Source organism: Mauremys mutica, chromosome 10 (assembly GCF_020497125.1).
Source record: "Mauremys mutica isolate MM-2020 ecotype Southern chromosome 10, ASM2049712v1, whole genome shotgun sequence".
Lineage (NCBI taxonomy): Eukaryota > Metazoa > Chordata > Testudines > Geoemydidae > Mauremys > Mauremys mutica.
In genome coordinates, this window is record NC_059081.1 from 23,585,634 (window position 1) to 23,608,579 (window position 22,946).

At 40.2% G+C, this 22,946-nt stretch overlaps 1 long non-coding RNA gene across 2 annotated transcripts in view; it reads left to right on the forward strand.

Annotated features, from left to right (window-relative positions):
- Positions 1-22,946, forward strand: part of LOC123378669 — a 63,323-nt gene that overhangs the window by 31,336 nt on the left and 9,041 nt on the right. The window contains exons 1-3 of one of the 2 annotated variants that reach the window (XR_006582698.1): positions 4,711-4,846; positions 5,218-5,286; positions 21,014-21,117. This is a non-coding gene — a long non-coding RNA (uncharacterized LOC123378669). Of the gene's footprint in view, positions 1-4,710; positions 4,847-5,217; positions 5,287-21,013; positions 21,118-22,946 lie in introns of those variants that run through there. The other variant, XR_006582699.1, reaches the window with a different exon arrangement.

A 22,946-nucleotide genomic window follows, 5' to 3' on the forward strand; every position in this document is an offset into this window, starting at 1 on the left:
ATATGGGCCAAGTATGGAATTTTATGGATAGAGATTACATAATACAGGGACACAGGGTGTTTTGCATTATGTTGAAGAAACAGAGCATTGGATTTCATAGAAGAAAAAGTAGAACTGCCACATTGTTAGGTTTTGCAGTGGTTTGGTTGAGTTGGAAACCCTCAGTTCCAACTCACAAAATTACATTTCTTTTTTGCACCTCAGTGCTCAGAACACTCAAATTAGCACTTTTAGGCAGGCAAAAGCAATTCTTTCTTTCCTCCTTACCAAACTTTAAACCTACAAATTGCTTCTTACTCAACTTTAACTACAGTCCTCTGGGGAGGTGCAGAGAAAAGAAAAATGCAGAAGCATCCAAGACAGGTGTTCCCAGCTCAGTCATAGAGTTTATCTGTAATTACTTTGGGAAAACCTTCTAAAATACAGTTCTCATAAATGAATCCTACTCGGAGCATCTGTTAAAGCTGCAGCATCCCTTTAAAGACCATTCAGTGTAATCATTTTCCTGTACATAGACAGGTTCTCCAAAGGAAAGTACTCAATGTTTCTATTAATGATCAACACATGTTTGGTCTTCTGATTTTGGGGGTTTGGGTATAAATTAGGAGAATCAGGGGTATGTAATTTTAAAAGTGTGAATGGAAACTGATAGAACAGAATATCCAGTATCTTCTTCTCAAAGGAAAATAAATATGCTTTGGATTGCATCACAGATTTCACAATTGAATTTTTAGAGGTCATTACAGTGAGCCAGTTTCCTGAACAAGAGGTGGAGGATGTTGAAAAATGCCTCTATTCTCTCTAGTGCACATGTGAATGAGAAAGTCACAATGTAGCTTTGACTGGAATGAGAGTGCAAAGGACAGGGCTAGTGCTGTCCAGGGTGGGAAAATCCCCACCACGCCCAGTCAAAGGACAGAAAGTTCTGAGGGAGTACAGGGTAAGTCTTACTAAGGGCTAGATTGAGAGCTGAGTATGGAAGGTTGTAGCTCTGTGCTCCCCTCTGATCCTCCCTTCCCTTTTGAAGAGGCTAGTGCTCAGTGGAGCGCAGGGGCTGCTTTTGTGTCCAGACCCTGTTCAGGAACTTTATGGGACTACTTCCTTGTGACCCACAGTTTCGGATCCTAAAGAAATAACAATCTCTGCTCCTCCAGTGCCTCCATTTTCTGCTGAAGCACTAGAGGTGTTCCCCCTCACCTCACCCCACCCCACCAGTCAAGAGAGTCACTAGGTCAAAGCTCAGCCCTATAAATCATATTAGCTACATTCATTGCAGCAAGAACACAGGACATGCAATACTTTTATTAGGACCACTGCAAGGAGTGGAACTAATCGCAAATGCAGGAAAAGAAGTGGTTCATCTTTACGTTGATTACAAGATACAGTATGCCATCTGGACAGCCAGGCATTGGGTGATGGCAGCTGGGTTTCGTTATGCTGCAGTTATGTTAGTGGCCTAGGTATTTTGGTGGGGAGGAGGGGTGAATTGGGGGGCAGGATGTGAGCTTGCTATACTAAAATGAATGGCATTAAGCTGTCAGACTTAAAGCAGCTTCTTCACAAGAGCTTAGAACTATATTGCATTGGGCACTTCAGTACAACTCTTGCAGTTTGAAACATATATGTATTTTAACAGTGTACAATTTCCACACAACCCCTTCTACCTCTAAACAAAATATAGTACCTGAAGGGGCCCAATTAAAAAATATTATCAGCCAGCACAGCTTCTTCTAAACAATGAAGCTCACACATTTATATCAACTCCCAGTCATAGCCTCAGTACCTTGGCTTCAAATACTGCACAGTAGGCCACAGTAGTAACCAGATTCTGATGTGTAAAATATATCTGTGGTGTCAGCATCTGGCTTGACATAGAGTTTCAGTGGTACCTGGTGTAGTTGATATGGAGTAATACCTAAGATTTATACAGTATGTGATTAGATTTCATGGAGTTGCTTAAATTCCTGTGGTTGCCTTTTCCCTTTAAATAGCTTTCATTCTGAATCAGTTATGGACTTTTGCATATTTACAACCATTTTCTTACATTTCATTTGCTTATTGTTTCAGGCATTTGGGGGGAAGGGATAGCTCAGTGGTTTGAGTATGGGTTGCTAAACCCAGAGTTATGAGTTCAATCCTTAAGGGTCCACTTAGAGATCTGGGGCAAAAATCAGTACTTGGTTCTGCTAGTGAAGGCAGCAGACTGGACTCAATGACCTTTCAGAGTCTCTTCCAGCTCTATGAGATAGGTATATATTAATTTCAAACTATGGCATATGAATTGCAACCCCAGTACTATTCAGATTTCCAATCCATGCAGTGTTTTCATGCATTTTATTTGCAATGACCAGGCCTCTGTATAGCAAATTATTTCTTGTTTTCAGATTTCCCAGGATTAAACAGTATCAGAGTTCTGAAAGGATAATCCTCTGCAATCTGTGGTTGGTGTCTACCAATTATCACAAATTTTCTGTGTTATACACAGCTTTGTGGATCTAATTAATACACTGAAAAACCTTCAGCATGTGATGCAATGAAAAACAAACCATGACTTTTAATGAAATAATTTCCTTTATGCAACTAGATGGGAAATTCTAAAGTTGGAAACATTTGGACAATTTGAACAATTATTAGTGTATTTATTATTAAAGTGGTATTTTGCCACTTTGGTGTTGTATTCATATTTCTACTATTAAAACCTTATTTTCAGGGGATTGTGCCCTACTCTGGGATGAAACATGGCACCCAAGATCTGAGCATGAAAGAGATTTTAGTTTTATCAATTTAGTTGGCTAAAACTTGAAAAATAAGAGTCAGGATTGGATACTTTAACTTATACTGAGTTGGAACTTATCCTGTGCATAGTCCTATTGAGATACCCTAACTATCAATAAGTAATGTCTATGGAATAGACTATGATTTTGTGACTTCAGTGTGAGTATCAATGTATGGATCAGATGATAGTGTTCTTGTGTACAGAGATGACCGATGTAGTGCAGGAGATGTACAACGCAAAGCGGAGACGGGTGGGTCATGTAGTCTGCAAGCAAGACAATAGGTGGACAACCCGCATCAGTGACTGGATCCCCAGAGACCACAAGTGACCACTGGGCAGACCGAAAATGTGCTGGGATGATCCCAGGACAAAATTCTTTGACCAGAAATGGAAAGAATGTGCTCACAACAAAATGGACTGTGTGGCGTTGACTTGTGTTCGTGGAGGGACGGATGAGGACGAGTTGGCAAAGGTAACAATAATAATGATGATACTGCTAAATGCTAAAGATGGCTGGAAAATTGAAATTCCTTCCCACAAAAAAAATTTACCCCTTAAAAAAAATTGATCCAAAAGTGGGATGAAATATCAGAAAACATGAAATTTTTGATTGGAAGTTATTTCCAGAAAAATTCTGCTTCAGGGAGAATCAAAATGGAATTTTGCCTGTGGATTCACAGCTGGATCTCCCCCATCCCAGATAAGTGCCCTAAAAACTGGGCTAAAGTTTATAAAGGGGGATGGAATGACACACACACACACAGTTTGGTGACAAGTTGCAAACAGAACCAAACCAAATATTTGTTCTGATTTTTTGGTTTGCAGGCCAAATAAAAAAAATCAGTTATTTACCAACCTCTACTCAGAACTGACATATGCTCATCAGAGGAGGTCCCCCAATGCCAGTGAGGCACAAATGTCCATGGAAGCCCTCTGTGACTGTCCCACTGGCTTCTACCTAGAGCTGGCTGAAACATTTTTGATGGAACAGATTCACAGGAATGTACCTATTTCAACAGTAGTGGATTTCTTCCATAGTTTTCTGAAGTAATGACAAATCTTTGTTTCCCATTTGGCATATCCGCTCAGTAAATCAGCAAATAAAGAAAGATTTGCACTATGGACAATTGGTCTTCAAAGCTGCTACAGACTGTTGGGACAAAAGGAATTGCCATATCAGAAGAAAATAGTCAGTCTAGTTTGCTTTCCTCTCTATACTAGAGTTTTCAGAAAAAGGAAATTAGAAACTAATAATAATTAATACATCTGATCAAATGTGTGATACAATACTATCAATGTTGGGGACAGGGAGACATGAGGGAAGATTTCTTCATGACCTAAGATGATAATCAGTTAATGGATGAAAGTGAAACATGAGATGCAGGATTGAGCATTCTTGTAATTTTCCTTACTGTAACAGGAAATGCTATTCTGCTTCATGGGTCTCAGACCTCTCTCTGACTAAATTTGCTGCTATCCTGCAGCAGTGGGTTCCACAAGTTTATTATATGCTGCATAATGAAGGCGCAATATGGTTGACGGGGAAAATAATATTCACACCCAAATAAACATTGTTAAATAGAACATATTACTTAACTACATACATGATGCATAATGTTCTAGTCTAATTAATAAATTCACTGTTTAAAAGAAGCCAAAATTCATTGGCCAAACTCTGCCTCTAAATGCATGCATAACGTCCATGGAAGTAAGTGCATCTGAGAGCAGAATTTAGTCCGTTGTGTTTAATTCATTCTAATCATTATTATTAATTCATTATTACTATTTCCATTCAATTAGTTCTGCATTAGTCAAATTCCACTCTATGTAATTCATTTTGATCATTCAAAATTACAATTTCAGTATATTTTATACCGCTCAGTATTTGAAGATAGTCAAAGGGAAATTGCACTGTGAAAGAAGAGTTATTATAGAGTTATATATTGTCTGCATATATTACATGCCCCTATCAGTGATTAATACAAAAGATTATCTGTGGAAATTCTGTTCTCAGGGCAGTAACTGGAAGCCATTGGTTTGCACCTGAAGGCATCATTTGAATACTACCAGGTAATGTGGCCAAATAAGACTTTCCACAGCCGCACAATTGATCAGAATTGGGAATTCATTTATTCAAAGGGGTACAATGCTAGTGCAGTGCTGACTGCATTAGATGATACAGAGTCTCAGTTTGTACTATGACTAGAGCTGAGTAGAGGAGGCTGAGTTTAGAGTTTGGTTTGGCAAAATGTTGTTATGTCAAAAGCAGTTCAAATCTGCATCCCATTTTATCCAAACCAGCACATTTCAGGAGAGTGATTTCAAACAAGGGGTTTGAAGTCTTTGGCCCACCACCAATACAAATGCTGCAGAATAGTTGGTATTCTTGTATAGGACAAATATGGAAGACAGCCATAGTCATAGCCTTAATATTATTCCAGGTTGTTCAGCGTGGGACCTGATCCTGAAAGTTGCCGAGCACCTACCTCTGACAGTGGGAGATCAACGTGGTAAGTTGAGCATTTTGCAGAGTCAGACCCACAGTGATGAGACTTACGCTCACATGCCAAGAAGGAGAGACCCCATAATGTGTGTGAATTGACGATATTTGAATAGTTTTATTGAATTAGGTGTATAGTCTTCTAATTCAGCAGGCCCGTCCCAAAATTGTATATAGCTATAGAAAATCATTACAACCAAATCCCACATATTTTCCATATGCAGAGCTTTTATGAACTTCAACAAGAGTTATGTCTAGAAAAGGGCTGTAGATTAGAGCCCAAGAATGCTAAATGACATGTTTACAGCAAAATAAAGTGCTGTGAAGTATATAGACCTTAACATGTCCCTGATTTCTTCTGGAACAATATGAAAAATAATATATTTAGAAAACACTTTGGCTGCATGTTGCCTCCCTTTCAGAACTCTCCCCCCTTAAACTACATCTGCTCCCACTGCTTTCTTTCAACTTGAGGAAACAGGGACAATAACATCACCATACTCGTCTAATTAATGGGTAGCCTCATCTGAGTAAGAGTTATAGACTAGGGCCCCATACTTTACAAATACAAGTGGTAATTTCAGGTCAGCATATTTAATAAGGATTTCTGTTTGGTTATTTTCTTTATCATTATATTAAACCTAATGTTAGCTGAAACCAACACTAACAATAACACTGGAAGTTAAAGTCCATTGAGAGTCATGTAAGAGTCATAGGATTATTACATCTTCTGAAGATATTCATCCATCCTGTCTCCCTCTCCATTATGTTGCTTTCAGTACATCCCGTTAACTATTACCACCTTAACATTTTATTTCCGGTTTGGTCTATGTAATAATATCTATAGATATTGACAATTTCTAAATGTCAGGGGGAAAATACTGATAATTAAACTATTGGCTTAGAGGAATCTCAGTTGCTTTTGCACAGCACAGGGCTGTTTTACAGTTAGCTTGCTTATGCTGACTTCATAAAGCTTTTATAGAATTAAAACAACATGCTTGGTACCAAGATGCCTTCACTTCCTGTGCCTTAATGTTAAATCCTATAGTACTGTGGATCTTATAAATGACTGAGTTATTTTTAAACCACTGGATGTCTTCCAGTCACTCTATTTCACACTGGATTAATTATGTAAGAATACTGACTTGTTCATCACTAATGTTACAACTTTTAAAAACAACATGCTGTTTAAATTCAGGTTTGGCAACTGTTGCCTAAATCCCCTCAAATTTATGGCACCACACCCATAGCATAATAAAATCTTTAGTGGTCCTTTGTCTTTTAGCCTGCCTTCTATTTTTTCTCAAGGGTGTTTTATGCTGGAAGATGCATACAAAAGTTGTCCAGATGTTATTTGTATCAGAGCAGGGATTTCAGTCCAGCTATCTGTGGTTGCAAATGTTTATTTTAATGGGTTATTGTGCAATCCTTGCTGTGTGGACCTTAGTGGCCTTATATGTATGTTCTCAGCAATGCCAGTACATTGTTTTGAGATATATTATTTTAGTCCAATAGAACTGTTACTGGTCACTTGGGGAGCAAAAAATGTAACACCTGTAGTAACACAGAAAATATTTTTGCTAGTGTCCGCATGTTGACTTTGTACAAAATGCTTGATTACAAAACGGCAGCCAATCAGCTCTAGGTAAGAGTAAGGAAGGTGTGGCTAAAGCCCTAGCAACAGTCACAGTCCTCTGAGACAAAGTTACACTGTTGCAGTAAACATACCAAGGGTGATGAAAAAAAGTCCAGCTGCTGCACAATGTATTTTGATGGGCTAAAACAAAGAGCTTAACTCGGTCACCACAGTATGTGCTGGAAGTTTATTTTACCATTGCTATTGTAACAAACAGAGGGGTGGCTTTATTGTACATATTTGGAATTCTAATAAAATCTTAACTGATGTTTCCTTGATACTGAAGTAAATTGTTTACCCTGTATCTAAAAACACATAACATGTACACCAATTAGGAATGCGAATTTCAGCTCATTAAAATACATTTTAAATGTGTTTCATTTGGTGCAGTAAGGACTTTGAACAATTATAGGAAGAACAAAAATCAGCGGAGTTTGGAGTCACTATCCTATCCTGTTAATTGCACCAATAAAAAAGTACATATTTAGGTTAGATTTGAAGGGTCTGTTCTACCTTCTCAGGCCCCAACTCAGCAAAACAATTATGCATGGTGGTCAGCAATGCACTGACTTCAACAGTGTTGTGCTGAATTGGGGCCTTCATTAAGCATATTCTTCTCTGGAAATTAGATAAAGTCCTATAAAGCTGGATCCCCCATTAGTGTAAATTAGCATAGTTCCATTTAAATCAATGGAACTACACTGATTTAACTGTGCTCAGAAGCTAGGCATTCCCTCTGTTTTTGGGCACTTTCTATGGAATGTAATAGAAAATTAGATCATTGGTATATAATACTAGAGGGTAGTTAATAGAAGTTAATATACTTGCTGTTGGTATTTTAGAATAATTTCATAGATACATGCACATAATACACATTGCCAACCTCAAGTGTTCAAAAATCATGAGTCAAGCCTATCAAAAACCAAGCAAACAAAAACAACACCACCACAACATGAGATTGTCTTAAACATCATAAGATTTATTTTAAAATACATGTTGACTTCTTATTTTCCTTTCTGTTTTCAAGGTTTAGAGTCATCGTTTTATACTTTTCTCCCCAACAGTGAGGTCTAGAAACTTGCTTTTTTCTTTAAGTGAAAGCTGAGATTCTCAAGTTATCATAAGATTCCAGGGGCTGGAGCTTCAAGTAAACAACAACAACAACCAGGAGACTCTCAATAAAATCGCAACACTGTCACAACACTGTCACAACACTATTACATTTCTACAGACCCCAACTGGCTTTGCCATTGTTCAGTTCCAGAGGGCTTTTCCTTAAGGAAATCAACCTAGATAAAAATCTTATCTTCAAATTGAAGGTATCCTGTCAGTCATAAGTGACATCAATCCTGCACTGGAGATAGTTTAATTGGAAAATAGTGAAAGCAGTTAACAGATGGCCTTTTATAAATCTGGAGCAGGGATGGGCATTAAATATTTGTGTTCACGAGATCATGAGGGTTGAGGGATATATATGGTACCCTTTATACTGAAATTCCATAGGTCATACTTGCAATGTAGCTGTGCCTCCTACCCATGATCAAAGAAATCTCAATGGTGAGCTCAATAAATGTTTTAGATAAATATGGGTAAGTACAAAAATCCAGATAATTAGCACTATTAAAGGTAAAGTGAAAGGCTTTAATAATAAATACACTGTTTAAGAGTCCAAATCAATAGCTTAGCATAAGTGTAGCCCTAACTATTATGGCACAGGTACTCAGTCCGGCTGCATTGTCTTTGTACCAGCAGACTGGTACAAAGGAGTTTTAAAACCAATTCAGCTGGGAATTCACGCCTACAGGGGAAATCCTGGGTGGTTTGTAGCAACTTTATTCCTCATTCCTCTTGGCCCAGAGTGTAGAAAGCATGGCTCTAAAATTTGGGCCGGTTGGAGCCCCATTGCACTCCAACAATCCCTGTCTGACAGAATAGCCCCTTGGGACAATGCAATTTAATTAGATGCAATTTAGAGCATCCCTAAGACCCACCCCCCCACCTTACTTCAGAATCAGGGAGCCACAAAGATATAAAACTACCTTTGTCCTGTGCTGTCATATCCTGAAGTCTGATTGATCAGACTGGAGGATCCAGGTAAAATGCACTTTTAAAAAATAAAGCATATGAAACTCATTTTACCCTTTACATAGCTGCCAGGATCTGTGTTTATAATTTGTTGTCACTCATTCAGGGAGTAGCTGATAATATAGTGTCCACCTGAAACATCTCTCTCTCTCTGCAACAATGGTTGGGAAAAAATGAACCTTGAATGCTGGTCTTGGCAGACAACTAAAAGAGACATTGTTTTTCACTTATTTTCTTTAAAACGTAAATGTATTTGCAAATTTTAAAGCTGCTGCTGCCTTTCAGTCATAAGCTGCTTTGCTTTACAAAACCTTTGCAGTTTGGTTTTTATATTATGAAGTTTCACATGTATCCAACCTTCTCCACGTTTCAGGGACAATGTGTCTAGTTGCCTCTGTGACATATGGTAATGCTTAATGTGTGCTACATGGTCTGCAGCCATACCACTGCAGTCTGTATTTTCCTCAGCCCTCACAAGCTAAGCAGAATCAGGCCTAGTCAGTAGATAATGAGAGATTGCCACAAACAGAAGTATTGTCACTCCTTCTGAGCAATACTGAAATAGTGCTCCAATGTGGTACTAGATTGACACTGTGCTGTTGAAGGTACAATCTGTGGATGAGACAGATTATAAAACTTAGTCCCTGAGCACAAATATCCTATAAAAGATCTCATAGCACTTATACACAGGAGAACTGATAATCCCGTTTAAAAAGTCAGCCAAAAGTGGTGGTGTGGAACTGTGCCACCCTGAGAAGAACACCAGGAGTCTCCCCAGTAAACAGGAGGAGTTTTCCTGCTAGCAGCTGGTCCTGAAGATAATCCCTGACTTTAGCAAAGCTTTTGAAATGGGATGGATTTGCACCCTCAGCAAGTTCACGGATGACACTAACCTTGGGGGAGAGGTAGATATGCTGGAGGATAGGGATAGGGTCCAGAGTGACCTAGACAAATTGGAGGATTGGGCCAAAAGTCATCTGATAAGCTTCAACAAGGACAAGTGAAGTGTCCTGCACTTAGGATGGAAGAATCCCATGCACTGCTATAGGCTAGGGACTGACTGGCTAAGCGGCAGTTCTGCAGAAAAGGACATGGGGATTACAGTGGACGAGAAGCTGGATGAGAGTCAACAGAGTGCCCTTGTTGCCAAGAAGGCTAATGGCATATTGGGCTGCATTAGTAGGAGCATTGCCAGCAGATTGAGGGAAGTGGCACTAGAGTATTGCATCCAGTTATGGGCCCGCCACTACAGAAAGGATGTGGACAAATTGGAGAGAGTCCAGCGGAGGGCAACAAAAATGATTAGGGGGCTGGGGCACATGACTTAGGAGGAGAGGCTGTGGGAACTGGGCTTATTTAGTTTGAAGAAGAGAAGAGTGAGGCGGGATTTGATGGCAGCCATCCACTACCTGAAGAGAGGGTTCCAAAGAGGATGGAGCTCGACTGTTGTCAGTGGTGGCAGATGAGAGAACAAGGAGCAATGGTCTCAAGTTGCAGTAGGGGAGGTCTAGGTTGGATATTAGGAAAAACTATTTCACTAGAAGGGTGGTGAAGCACTGGAATGAGTTACCTAGGGAGGTGGTGGAATCTCCATCCTTGGAGGTTTTTACGGCCCAGCTTGACAAAGCCCTGGCTAGGATGATTTAGATGGGTTTGTTCCTGCTTTGAGCAGCAGGTTGGACTAGATGACTTCCTGATGTCTCTTCCAACCCTAATATTCTATGATTCATCTGTTCTGTGACTTTGGGAGACTCACTTACCTGCACTTTTTCTCAGGGTCAACCCTGTATGACAGTGGTGGGCAACCTGTGGCCCATCAGGGCAATCTGATTGCAAGCTGAGAGTCATTTTGCGGATGTTGACCAGCAATAGGCATGGCCCCCCCCCCCCCACAGCTCCCAGTGGCCACGGTTCACCATCCCCGGACAATGGGAGCTGGCTCGTCACTTCCCGCAGCTCCTGTTGGCTGGGAACGGCGAACCGCTGCCACTGGGAGTTGCGGGGGGGCTGTGCCTGAAGATGGTCAATGTCAGCAAAATGTCTCATGGCCCACAATGAGATTACCCTGATGGGCTGCAGGTTGCCCACCACTGCTGTAACAGGAGTCATAACAATACTTGGCTGCATTACGGCATTGCTGAAAGGCTTAATTAAATTAAATGTTTTGAGAACCTGGTATGAAAGATGTTATCCAAGTAAAAATCTGATTATGATAGTTCTTACTTATGAAGCCAAGACGTGAAATACTTACACAGTTTTTACTCAGTCCTTACTTAGACATCTGTTCCTCTGCATTTAAATATGCCATTGTCTCCCCAGTCCTGGGACAGCACCTCTTTGAACTGGAAGCATCAGGCCTTCTGATTACCACCACATCTTACTCCTTTTGCCATCTTACTTTTTGAGCATACTAGTGACTCCTACTATCCTCTCCACCAACTTGGTCCTGGATTCCTTACAGTTCCTTCTACTCCACCAAAGCTATCCTCACCAAAGTCACCGGTGGCAAAGTCTAAATGCTTTATGTACATGTTTCAAGTGGGCTGGAGTTTCTGATGGGGAAAGGAGCATGCAAGACCGCTCTGCGCTGCTTCTCTAATATGTGGTTCTGCTTTTCTAGCACAGTACACTCATCATCTCAGAGCTTTAGGGCCACAGAGATCCTAGGAGCTAGAGTCTTTCAATAAAAAGGAAGGATGGCCTTGTGGTTAAAGGCCTGGAGTAGGACTCAGACAATCTGGGTTCAATACATAGTTTGCTACAGACTTCCTGTGTGATCTCAGACTATGGTATAAAGTCTCTTTATACCATAGTTCCCCGGCTGTAAGATAATACTTCCTGTTTCTCACTTGTTCTCTGTCTACTCTATGTAAACAGTAAATGCTTTAGAACAGGGACTGTCACTTAGTCCGTGTGTACACAGTACCTCCCATAATGGGGCCCCAGTCTCAGTTGGGGCTTCTCAGGGTTACTGTCATGCTAATACTTCATTGTCATCATCATCATAATTTTAGCCCCACATGAATTTAGGGATGGTAATTTCAGACTTCCTGGAAGTTTATCTTGGGACCAGTCCGTGCAAAGAATAATTGTGTAAAACTATGCTAAATAATGTGGATTTATTTTCTCGTATAGAATACTTACTATCGCTGGAAGGAAAATGTGCATTAGAGTTAAGACCATCAGACTCATTTCACCTTTGTTATATTTAAACTAATTAGTCTCAGATTCCAGATAATCTTAAACAAAACACTTCACGCTGATTTTATTCCTCTTCTATCTGCACAGATTACACAAACCCAAAGTTAGTTTAATCTGTCAGGCTTTAAAAAAAATCATGCTGAAGCAAGTGAAAAAAAATCTGGTGGAAAGGTTTGCATTGCTATGAGTTTGCTCATCCTTAGTTTATCTTCTGCAAATGAGCATGTATAAAACAGTCCACCTACTGTTCTAGTAGCTACAATATAATGCAGTTCCACTGAATGATCCTGTTAACCTAACCTTCAATTTGCTGGGATTTGAACTCTGAATTACAGCTTAGTAACATAGTTTAACAGCTGGTACAAGGGCTTCTTTTGAATTTTTAATCACATGAATTAAAGATTGCTGGAGATGCTTTTCAGACCTCCACTAGCAGTGATCCAATGTACAGAAAGACAAGTATAGGTAGCCCCAAGAGAATTAAGACCACAAAGGTACTGTGGCTCATAAAGCTATGCTGCACTTTTTGCTTGCCAAATTAGGAATATGAGTGCAAATTATTCATAAGAAAATAAATTTATATTATGGCTTCAATAGGACCATAAGACATTTAGTTGTTACACATAAAAATACAATCAAAGAGGGATTTTAAACAAAATGCATATTGTACAGGACAGCTTTAATAATGAAGCCAGGTTCAGCAAAATGTTTCCTTTGTTCTGCATATATATGAGAGAGGGAGAGAAATATATAAATACAGTATACTTGATTGCAGTTGATATCTGGAATGCTGTGGGGGGAAAATACTTGACTGTCTGTGGATGTTTCAGTATGGATATCATTTGCCATTGTACAATTGACAGTATGCATGTGTTTACATTCTGTTGTTTTGGTTCTACCATTCGTTAGTCCAAGACAATCTTTTCTATTGAGGATATGTCTCAGGAAAGAACTGTAGTACAACTGGAAGCTTCGCTGTCGGATGAGTGCTGTGAGAACTTTGGAAAACATCTTCCACAATCCAAGTTTGCTAGCCCTGCAAGCCTAAAGATCACCATAGTTAAGTTGAGAGAGTTGTTTAAACAAAGTAAGAAGGGGGGAAAAATGAGGGCAGCAGGAACAAGAAAGCATGTTGCTTCTTAATTATGCTTGTTCTGTCTCTAATGGATTGGCCTCCCAACACACTCTAAGTAAAGCAACTGGCATGTGGCATCTTCTACAGATAGATGAGCAGTGGCAAGTGTACAGCTGTTCGTGCCGACACACAGGTGTTTCATTTTTGGTTTTGTTAGACAGATTCTTAAGGGTGTACAGGGGAATCATCCACAGTTGTTGCACACAAAGTGAGTTGTCCAAATACACTGGAGCTAATTATGATGTAAATCCCACTCCATATTCAAGGCTCAGCACTTGTCTCTCCTGCTCCCTGCCAGCTCTGGATCACTATCTGATTCTATTTCTATACCCTTTTTCATCAAATACTGTGTATGAGCTGACAATAGATGGGGAAATGTCAGAACAGAGAGGCATGGGGTCAAGTGACTAGGACAAGGAGTGGGAACTGGGAAGTAATGTTTTCCTGAAACTCCCCACCCTGTCACTAGGAATTGAGCCTCCTGAGAAGGAGTTTACTGGGCTGTGCTTACTCACCGAGACAGATGACTTGGTACCTCAACTAGATATTAGGGAGGCTGGAGTGGATCCCTGGTGTCAGAAAATCTAGAATGTGAGCTGAGCAGTTGTGAGGGAATAACCCTAGGAGCAGCCAGACCTGAGGGAAAGTTTACACTGAAGTATGTGGCATCAATGTTAATTTCTGTGTTAATAAAAACAATCCTTAGAAAAAGGAGATGAGTCTGAATGCTACATAGTATGTGGATTCTGTTTGAAAACAAGTCTGGAATGTCACCAGCTCACACCTAGTTTCTAATACTGACTGACAGTGTTTTGCTGTGTGTCCTTTGGCAAACCTCTTAAATTACTTGTGCTTCAGTTTCCTCAACCCTAAAGAACTTTGAGATCATCAAATGAAAAGTGTTATAAAAATGCAGAGTAGTGTTGCTGTATTTGCTGTAAGTTATTAATACTTGTAAGCCTTTTCATTTTTAATGGGTCATTCAGAGGTGGAAAACAAAACAGGAATCAGGAGGGACAGAGAGACTCTGATGCATCACTCTTTGAGGAAAGCAGTCAGAGGACTGCTTGGACCAAATTGTCCTCTAACTAACTTTGGGACCATTACAGAAACTTTGACAAAACCATATTCAATCAGTTCAGTCAAAATCAAACACTTCACAAAACTGGCTGATTTCACCGGGATTTTACTTAGACAAATAAAAAACCCAACATTCTGACAATGTTGAAACATCCTGTTTTGACATTTTCAGAATAGAAAGTATTGATTTTTTTCTTTTGAAATTACTATTTTGAAAGTTTTTATTTTTCATTATATTAGGTATTATAAAAAATGTAAAAAGTCAAAATCAAAACAAAACATTTTGAATGACCCAGAACAACTTTTTTGGTGGGGTGGAGGGAGAATTTTCCTTCATAGAAAAATATAAAATTTTTCAGTTTTCACTCAAGTTCAGAATGAAGCCAAATTTAGAAATCTTGAAATCCTTCATGAAACAGAACTTCCATCCTCCACACAACTGTAGGGGCCACCCCCATTGATTTCAAGCTTGGAACCAATTCACCTTAATGACAATCACTAAACCTTGTGCATTATCAGTATTTTGGGACCCTGCTCCCAGCTACTGCAGGCTCTTTGATTTCATTACTCAGTAAAAGGAACACTCCAATACCAGCTCTGCTGCCGCTTCTATTTTTCTGACTGTCCATGTAAGCAGTACCATTGTTTCAGTATTGGCTTTTAGACTCAGGAAAAAATCATCCTCAGAGCATTAGGTAGTAATGATGGTAACACTAGATTTCTGCTCCTTTCCCCTTCTCATGAACTACTAAATTATGGAAAGCTGTTGAAAGGACAAAGGTGTGTGAGGGGAGGACAGAGATTTGATCTTGCAGCACATACTATGTCATATAACAGTAATATCAGCAATTCAGGTATCAGCCTCAAGCTCTCTCTTCAAAATCACCTCTATATGCTAATGTTTTAAGAAAGTCCATATTTAAAATACTAAGCAATGCACAGGTAAAACAATCAAATTAGGAAAGAGCTTTTGTAGATGGTAAACTCTTTGAATCAGGGACTCTTTTTCATTTCAGAGCCTAGCATACTGGGACCCTGATTCTTAATGGTCAGGCACTATTACAATACATATAATACTAATAGATTACGCTCTGTCTCTAACAAAAGCACCCACAGGCCTTCTACAGTTGAGGTGCACATCTTTATATGGAAGATACATCCTTACTTATTTTTCCTGCCCCCAAAGAAGTTCTTTTATGCCTTGAACCCAGACTATATTCAAGTCCAAACTCTCCCCTTCTCTACAGCCGGGCCACCAACAGGGTTGCTGAAGTCTATGCCACTCTTTAAAAGACAGTGCCTAGATGGGCAGAGATTAAAAAAGCAGCAGCAGCAGCAGCAGAGGTAGTATTGGGGGTCTCCTCTGACTCAGGTCTGAGTGATGAAACTGAAGAATGTGCACCAGCTGTGTGAGGATCCCAGAATGCTGACAGTGGAGAAGCTGTGGATATTACATTTCTCTCCTGTGATTTCCTTTTTTCCCATACAGTCAATTCCAATCAATTTTCCTCCATTCAAATTCCTCCATCTTTTAAAGATGACGATTGAGAATAAACTAACTGCTTCTTTTCTTTTGTCTCAGTTTCCCAGGATTTTGGGAGGAGAGAAAAAAGACCTCAGCCCAGGCCCCTGCCACCCTTCACTCTTTCATTGGTCTACAAAGCCACATGCGCTCTCTCTCTCTCTTTCTCTCTCTCTCTCACACACACACACACACACACACACACACACACACACACACACACACACACACACACACACACTCCCCACTCCCCACTCAGAGCAACATCATTACACAGTTCTCTGTCCTATATATTACCTCACATCTCGGCAACTCTGATTCCAATGCTTACTAACATTTTAATTTCCTGCTGGCTCAATGAACAGTTTTCAGCTTGTGGTACATTATAGAGCTACTGGGTGAATGGGATTGAGCTTTCCAGTTTGGCTCGGAGTGTCTTATTCACCTGAGCTCACTGGCAGAATGAATAGTTTACCACAGCTCTAGTGCTAACCCCCTTTGTGAACTAGCAGTGAGCCATGTGCCATATGACAAAGGCCAACTGTTCCCTAGAAACTTAAATCCACTTCTTCGGTAGGCATGTAATATAACAACCGCCCCCCCTCTGTTGCAATAGAATCCAGACTCACCACTGATGATTAGGATTATATTCACACATCTAAAATTCAGTTGCTAGGTTTAACTACAGTAGTTTGCAAGATGTATTTATGTCAATGAATGCATTGTTTAAACAAAGATGACCATGGCAATCCCTTCTAACCCTGTGATTCTATGGTTCTATTAATCTGTGGGGAAATTCAAACCCGGGTAGAATTTAGGCAGTCCCAAATACACTTGAAAAATTGGTGCCAGCCTCTTTATTTTTAATATTGAAGAAAAGATGCAGATCTTTATGCAAGTTACATGCTACCTTATCTTTCCCCCTCAAAAACCTTTAAAAAGCCTAACATTGACACTGGATGGGAGCTCACGGAAGAATAGCTGTGCCATTGGATGGCACACCAATGTTGTTTTGGAGAAGAAAAAAATTAAACTTTTCCATGCCAGTCATTCATTCCCTGCCAGTTCTCATGCTTCTCCTCCATGGATGGTAGCCACATAGCTACTCAAAATACAGCAAATATTGAGGTAAGTGAAAAGAAATGGGTGAAACAGAAAACAGCAAAGTGAAAGTGATTGGATACAGGTTCACATCAGATTATTTAAGTATATCAGGAATGCTGACATCATTCATCATAGCATTTAGACCAATGTAGACCAATTTAGACCTATGTATTGTAGGGCATCATTTTGCTGAATGCAGAAGATATATCAGCAGTATCATTAGAGGTCAACAGTCTAGGGTTCAAATATACGAAAGAAAGGTCCCTACAAATGACTTTTAAACGCAACTGGGAAGAGTGAGGCTAGCCCGCTGCGCATATTGGGTAGTCGCTGGGGATGTGTGTTAGCATTATGCCACACTTTTCTACTCTCCCTCAGCCTCTGGAGTGGAGTAAGTGTTTTTCATTATTTATTTTTGTGTGTCATAAAAGCAGGAATAAATAGTGAAAAGGACTGAAAGTAACGTTCCATATTTTCTCCCACAGATCTGATGCATTGATAGTAAATCTTTTTTTAATTGCCTGTGTGGCAGAGCTACATGTATAGAAGTTTTAACGTGAAAATAAAGCTATGTGTTATCTTAGCTTTATGTTATCTATTTTGATTCAGTGGGCTGAGGGAGATCATTTAATAGATGTAGGACAATTGAAAAGGGAGAAAGTTTACCTCATCCAGAAAAGTCTTTGTGGAGAGAGAGAGAGAGAGAGAGAGAGGCAGCATGGTTACAATTATGAGGCTTTCTAGGATACAGTTAACCACAAGAGGAGAGCTCGAATGGATTGCAATCAACCCTCTCTCCTCCCCCACAAACTGAATGATAGAATGCTGTATTACTACACATCCTCTCCTTTAATGTTTTTTCTTTGAAAAGTCAATTAAAATACCACAAATCTGTTTGTTTTTTATGTTGTGACTGATGTGAGTCAGATCGCGCTAGATTGCTGCCTGTCCATTATGCACAGTGAGAAGGGAGGAAGAAGACGACTCTACTCTCTTTGTGGCCCATATCAGGTCTGGCAGAACTGCAGCACAGGGAATACTGCTTGGGGACACACATTGATCCAAGGAGGGAGAGTAAACAGAGCCATTGCTTTGATTCCCACCCTCCACTGGATTCAACCTCACTCCAAGGGAAGATTCTGCATTACTCCTTCAGAGGGTACACCATATGTTCCCCTAGTACTCTGGGCGGTTCAAGGGAGGCAGCTATATGTATGTTGTTTTAAATTGAATCACCTTGAAAACATTATGTCCTGTAACCACAGCCCTGCATAAGAGGCAATGTGGAGCCTCATTGCCTCAGAGGGAGCATGGAGACGATTGTCCCTCAGAAGCTCCCCTATGTGTGGGGGGGTGCATAAGATGCATCATCCTTTGCCCTAGTTGCACCTCTGTCTACTTCTTTTGTACATTCCTCAGAGTGCGCACAGAGGGAGCAGTCCCTGCATTCCTTTGAGTGTAAGGATTGATTGTCCTTGGCTCTTGTGTAGATGGCACAGACAGGTCAGAAGCATCCTTGCACCTTCTTCCCCGGTGCATGGGGGCAAAGACCAAGGACTCTCTGGCCTTATGGATTCAAATTACAGGGTTCTAAGCTCAAATGAGTTTTCTGAACCTGATAGTATGTTCAGCTATTCCCAGTTTTGTTTAATGTGGCTTTTACAAGTGGGAGTTTTCCCATTGACTTCAGTAAGAGCAGGAACAGGCCCAAATCCCACGGAGAACCCAGAACTTTCCCCTCTTGGGATTTGGCTGAGAGAAAAGGGTGATTAACATGAGAGATTTTTTTTCACTACTCATGTAAAACATGATACAAAAATACACCAAGGGATTATTTATTTAAACAACCCTGCAGGTTTAAAAACGGCCCTTTTCCATTGTTAAATATTTACAGCAATCCCCGCAAGGAAGAGAGGGGAGTGATTAGAAAAAAAAGGAAATTCAAGGAAGAGCAACCCAAGTGACTACATGGCTGGAGGGATTGAGGAGAGATTAAAAGAACTAAAACCATGAGCCAAATAATGCCCTTCCTCACAACCATGTACCCTCTTGGAAATCAATCAATACAGATTTGCTCAGTGAGGAGCAAAGGGATGCAATATGCATCTGCAGGTATCACGGGGTGTTGAACACCTAGCAGTAAAAGGAATTGGATTGGATTGTCCAAGGGGTAAGGTATTTGGGGATGAATTACAAGAAACATTATTCCCAACAGTTAGTGCTGTGGACTTTAGAATCACAAAGGACCTACTTGGATTTCCTCAGTTCACATTTAATGTTTATATAGACACACAAAGAAGATTCCAAGGAGCTAGAGATTAAGCCTCACCAGATTACAAAACTGCTTTCTTACCAGCTTCCAGACCATTCTCTTCTACAGCTGCAACAATAATTCATCTTCTCTCTGTCCCCACATACTTCTAGCCAGTAAGAACACAGCAGACACCTGGTGTTATAAATAATCCATGAGCAATAGACTCAGAGATAATTAACTTTTTAGTTACTAGATTAAGATGTTTTGAAAAGCACACATCTAACAGTGAACTGAAAAAGGATCCCAAGAGAAAGTGGTAGAGGCCCCATCGTTTAAAAGTGGCCTGGACAAAAGCAGTTGGGAAAATAATGTAAGGATGACATGGGACATGGACAAGATGATTTAATAGTCTTTTCCATCCCAAATTTCTATAGGCCCACCCACTTGCAATACTGGAGGGGACCAAAATAGGATGGAGGCATTAAAGTTTGGACTGGTGTCTTTGTGGCAAGCTCCAGCTTCTCCTTATAAAGGTATAGGACTCTGCACAGTCAAGGAAGCATAGTTCAGGAGCTCAGGACATTTCAGGAGTATGGCTAAGTAAGGCGAGGCTGGGATCTGGCTCTGCACCATCAAGTCATTCCAAAGCTACAGAGAATTGGCAGCAGCAGACTATGCTGAGTCTCTCAGTAGTACCTTGAGTCCTACTTTGCACAGTGAAAAGACTTCTTGGGGTTGGTTGGGGGAGTGACTCACAGGGGACACATGCCAAAGACATGCTGCCATGGGGGAAAAGCCAGGCGCTCCTGCCCTATGTGCTTATCCTGAGATCTGTGGGATTTCTCCATGAATTCTCAGGACTTCCACAGGTTTAGGAGGGTTCAGTCCTGTCCCTTGGCCAAACTGATCTAAAGCAGATATTGAGTTGAAAGTTGTGGGATTTCCTGGGTCTTCTCTCTCCCTTCCTTTCCTGCATGCATATCAGGAAAGAGATGGCCTCATTATCCATAATAAAAACACAGAAGGAAGGGAGGCTTATAATGGAGCCCCTTTTGAAGGTGTAGTTTACTCTGACCATTTTGTGAAGTATTATATGCAAGCAAATGGGGATGGTAGGACAAATGTACTCATTGTGAATACCTCATTTTTCTCTGTACCTGCACTTTTGTGGGGGATTGATACCCTCCACCCTCAGATCCCTACCTCAATCCCCTCACATATAGCATCCACTAATCACTTTATTGTTCACATGGGAATTTACCCAAGAAATGTAACTGAAGATTTCTCTTGTAACACCATAAAAACCACAGATCTCTCTTGGAGGGCAGGCCTGGTTCTAAAAGTATGAAAAAAAAATCAAATGTGCAAAGAACATAGAAATTTGAACATTTGGGGGCAAATTCTGACTTCAGATACACACACACACACACACAGTTTGCTGTAGTCAATGGGTTCACTGGTATAAACTGAGGGCAGAACTGATATTCAACCATTATCAAAGAAATGTACAATTTCTGCATCGAGATGATTTTATTCTGCAATGTAGTTCTTATGATAATTGACCTGTAGACTTCTATGGGGTGCAGAGCAAAATGATTTGAAAGAAAACTGGGAATCTGGTATGTACCACAGAAATGGAGAAAAGAAGATCTGATGAGTTAATGGAAGGTGGTTTAAAGTTGAAAATCCTCTCCTTCTCATTACTTCCCCACCCCAGATCCAGTTTGCAGCCTTCCTAACCTGTGAAGAAGAGGTAGACTTGTCAAGTTTTCAAAATGCAGTATACTGAAAAGGTCAGAGTAGAAGAGTCTGACAGAACATGTAAGTCATTATAATTCTGGTATCTCATTTGTAATGAGAATGAGAACTGCAGCAAATTATTGTAAAATATGCTCTAAAAACCTGGGAAAACATGATAGTTATATTGAAACCAAAGTTTTCATCACCTGCTATAATGACAAATAGATTCTGTGTATTTCTTCACAAATGTGCTCTGTAGCTCAGAGGGCTCTGAAATAAAAAGATTTGTGGCAATTTCCATGGTAACTAGTCATTTTTTTTCCCTAATGGCATAAAGAAAACAGACATTACTGCAGGGGTGGGAGAAACTGGAGCTAACCAGAGGATTTGGGGATTAGTCTGTTTTGTTTTTTTAAATTTAAATTTTGGCAAAACTCTGGCATTAATCCCTGGCATCTGAAAGTACCATGAAACTGGGGGTGAGAGATTCATGGGGAAACCTGGGCCTATTAAATTTATGAAACATAATGAAATACAAGTGTTTCACACTGCTTATAGATATCTCTGTGCTTGCTACTGTTGCATTATGTTGTTATACATGTCCCACTATCTCATACTGCATGTTTATTTGACAGAGAGGTCCTTCTGCTATCTCAGTCTGGATGATTATCCAGTTATAGAGGGATTAGGGCTCAAGAAGGCCTGAAGGGCCCAAAGAAAGAAGCCTCAGTCAAGGGGTTGCAACATTCGCAGTTTGGTGTTCCAGTCAGCAGGAGAGAGACTAAATCACTGGGAATTCAACTAAAAGAATCAGAAGAAGGATGACCACCTGGAGATACATCTGTTCAGCATAGGAAAGCCCTGAAGAATTTAGAATCATCATGTGAGAGAGGGTTCTGAACTCAAAGGGCATAATCCCTCAAGGGGCGTGCATATGTCTAAGAAGACTAGAACCCATCTAAACCAAAAAGGGTTACTGTGGCCAATACTTATAATTTGGTTAATGTCATAATCATATATACTGTTATTTAATGTTGCTTAGTCTAACTCCTTTATAGTCTCACTAACCTACACATTTTACCCTACTCTGCCAAACTAGGGCCTTATACACACACAAATGTTGCAGAAGTTTAGTCATTTTTTAGACTGATTTAGATAAACCAGAGCAAACACCTGCTTAAATTGGTTTACAACTGGTTAATATCAGTTTAGCTTTATTTGTTAATTGAGAGTGAAAGTTTTTAAAAAAATGAAATGAAGTTACACCAACCCTCTCAGAATATGTGTAATTTATACCAAGGAAAGAGGCATCATGAGCATTGGAGAGGACAGTTTAGGCCTGGGGCATGTGGTTTGAGCTTTTTTGTGTGTGTGCACTCTGTAGAAAAAGTGTATATGGCCTTCCAAAAATTGCAATTAGGAAAAGAACACTTTTCATAAGCTCCCAACTAAAAGTGGTGTTTAAAAAAGGAACTAAGGAGGCTTTCTTTACACTCCACATATGAGATTGCACCGGAGATTAGTACTGTTGTGGCATTATTGCTCATTGAGGATTCTGTGTGCTGTTTGGTGTATGCAACTGACTGTGTGGGTAATCTTTCCACCAGTCATCATACTATATTTGGCTCATGGGGGGTGTGCTAGAATTCCTCAAAGATGCTTAGCTGAGTTACTCTCTTGCTTTTTCAAACTCCCGCTGCCGTGTTCCAATACTCTATGGCTCTTCCCTAGCACCATTCATCATCAAATAATGCCTCAGACATGGCCAGTTTGAGACACTGCTTTGGGAAGTGCTGATTCAAGATGGAGTTTGATTCAAGAAGGGTTGTGAATGTTTAGCTCAACTCCGCTGTTTTGTTCCAGGCCCGACTCTAGTTTAGTGACTGTGAAAAACAGTATACAATTAGCCC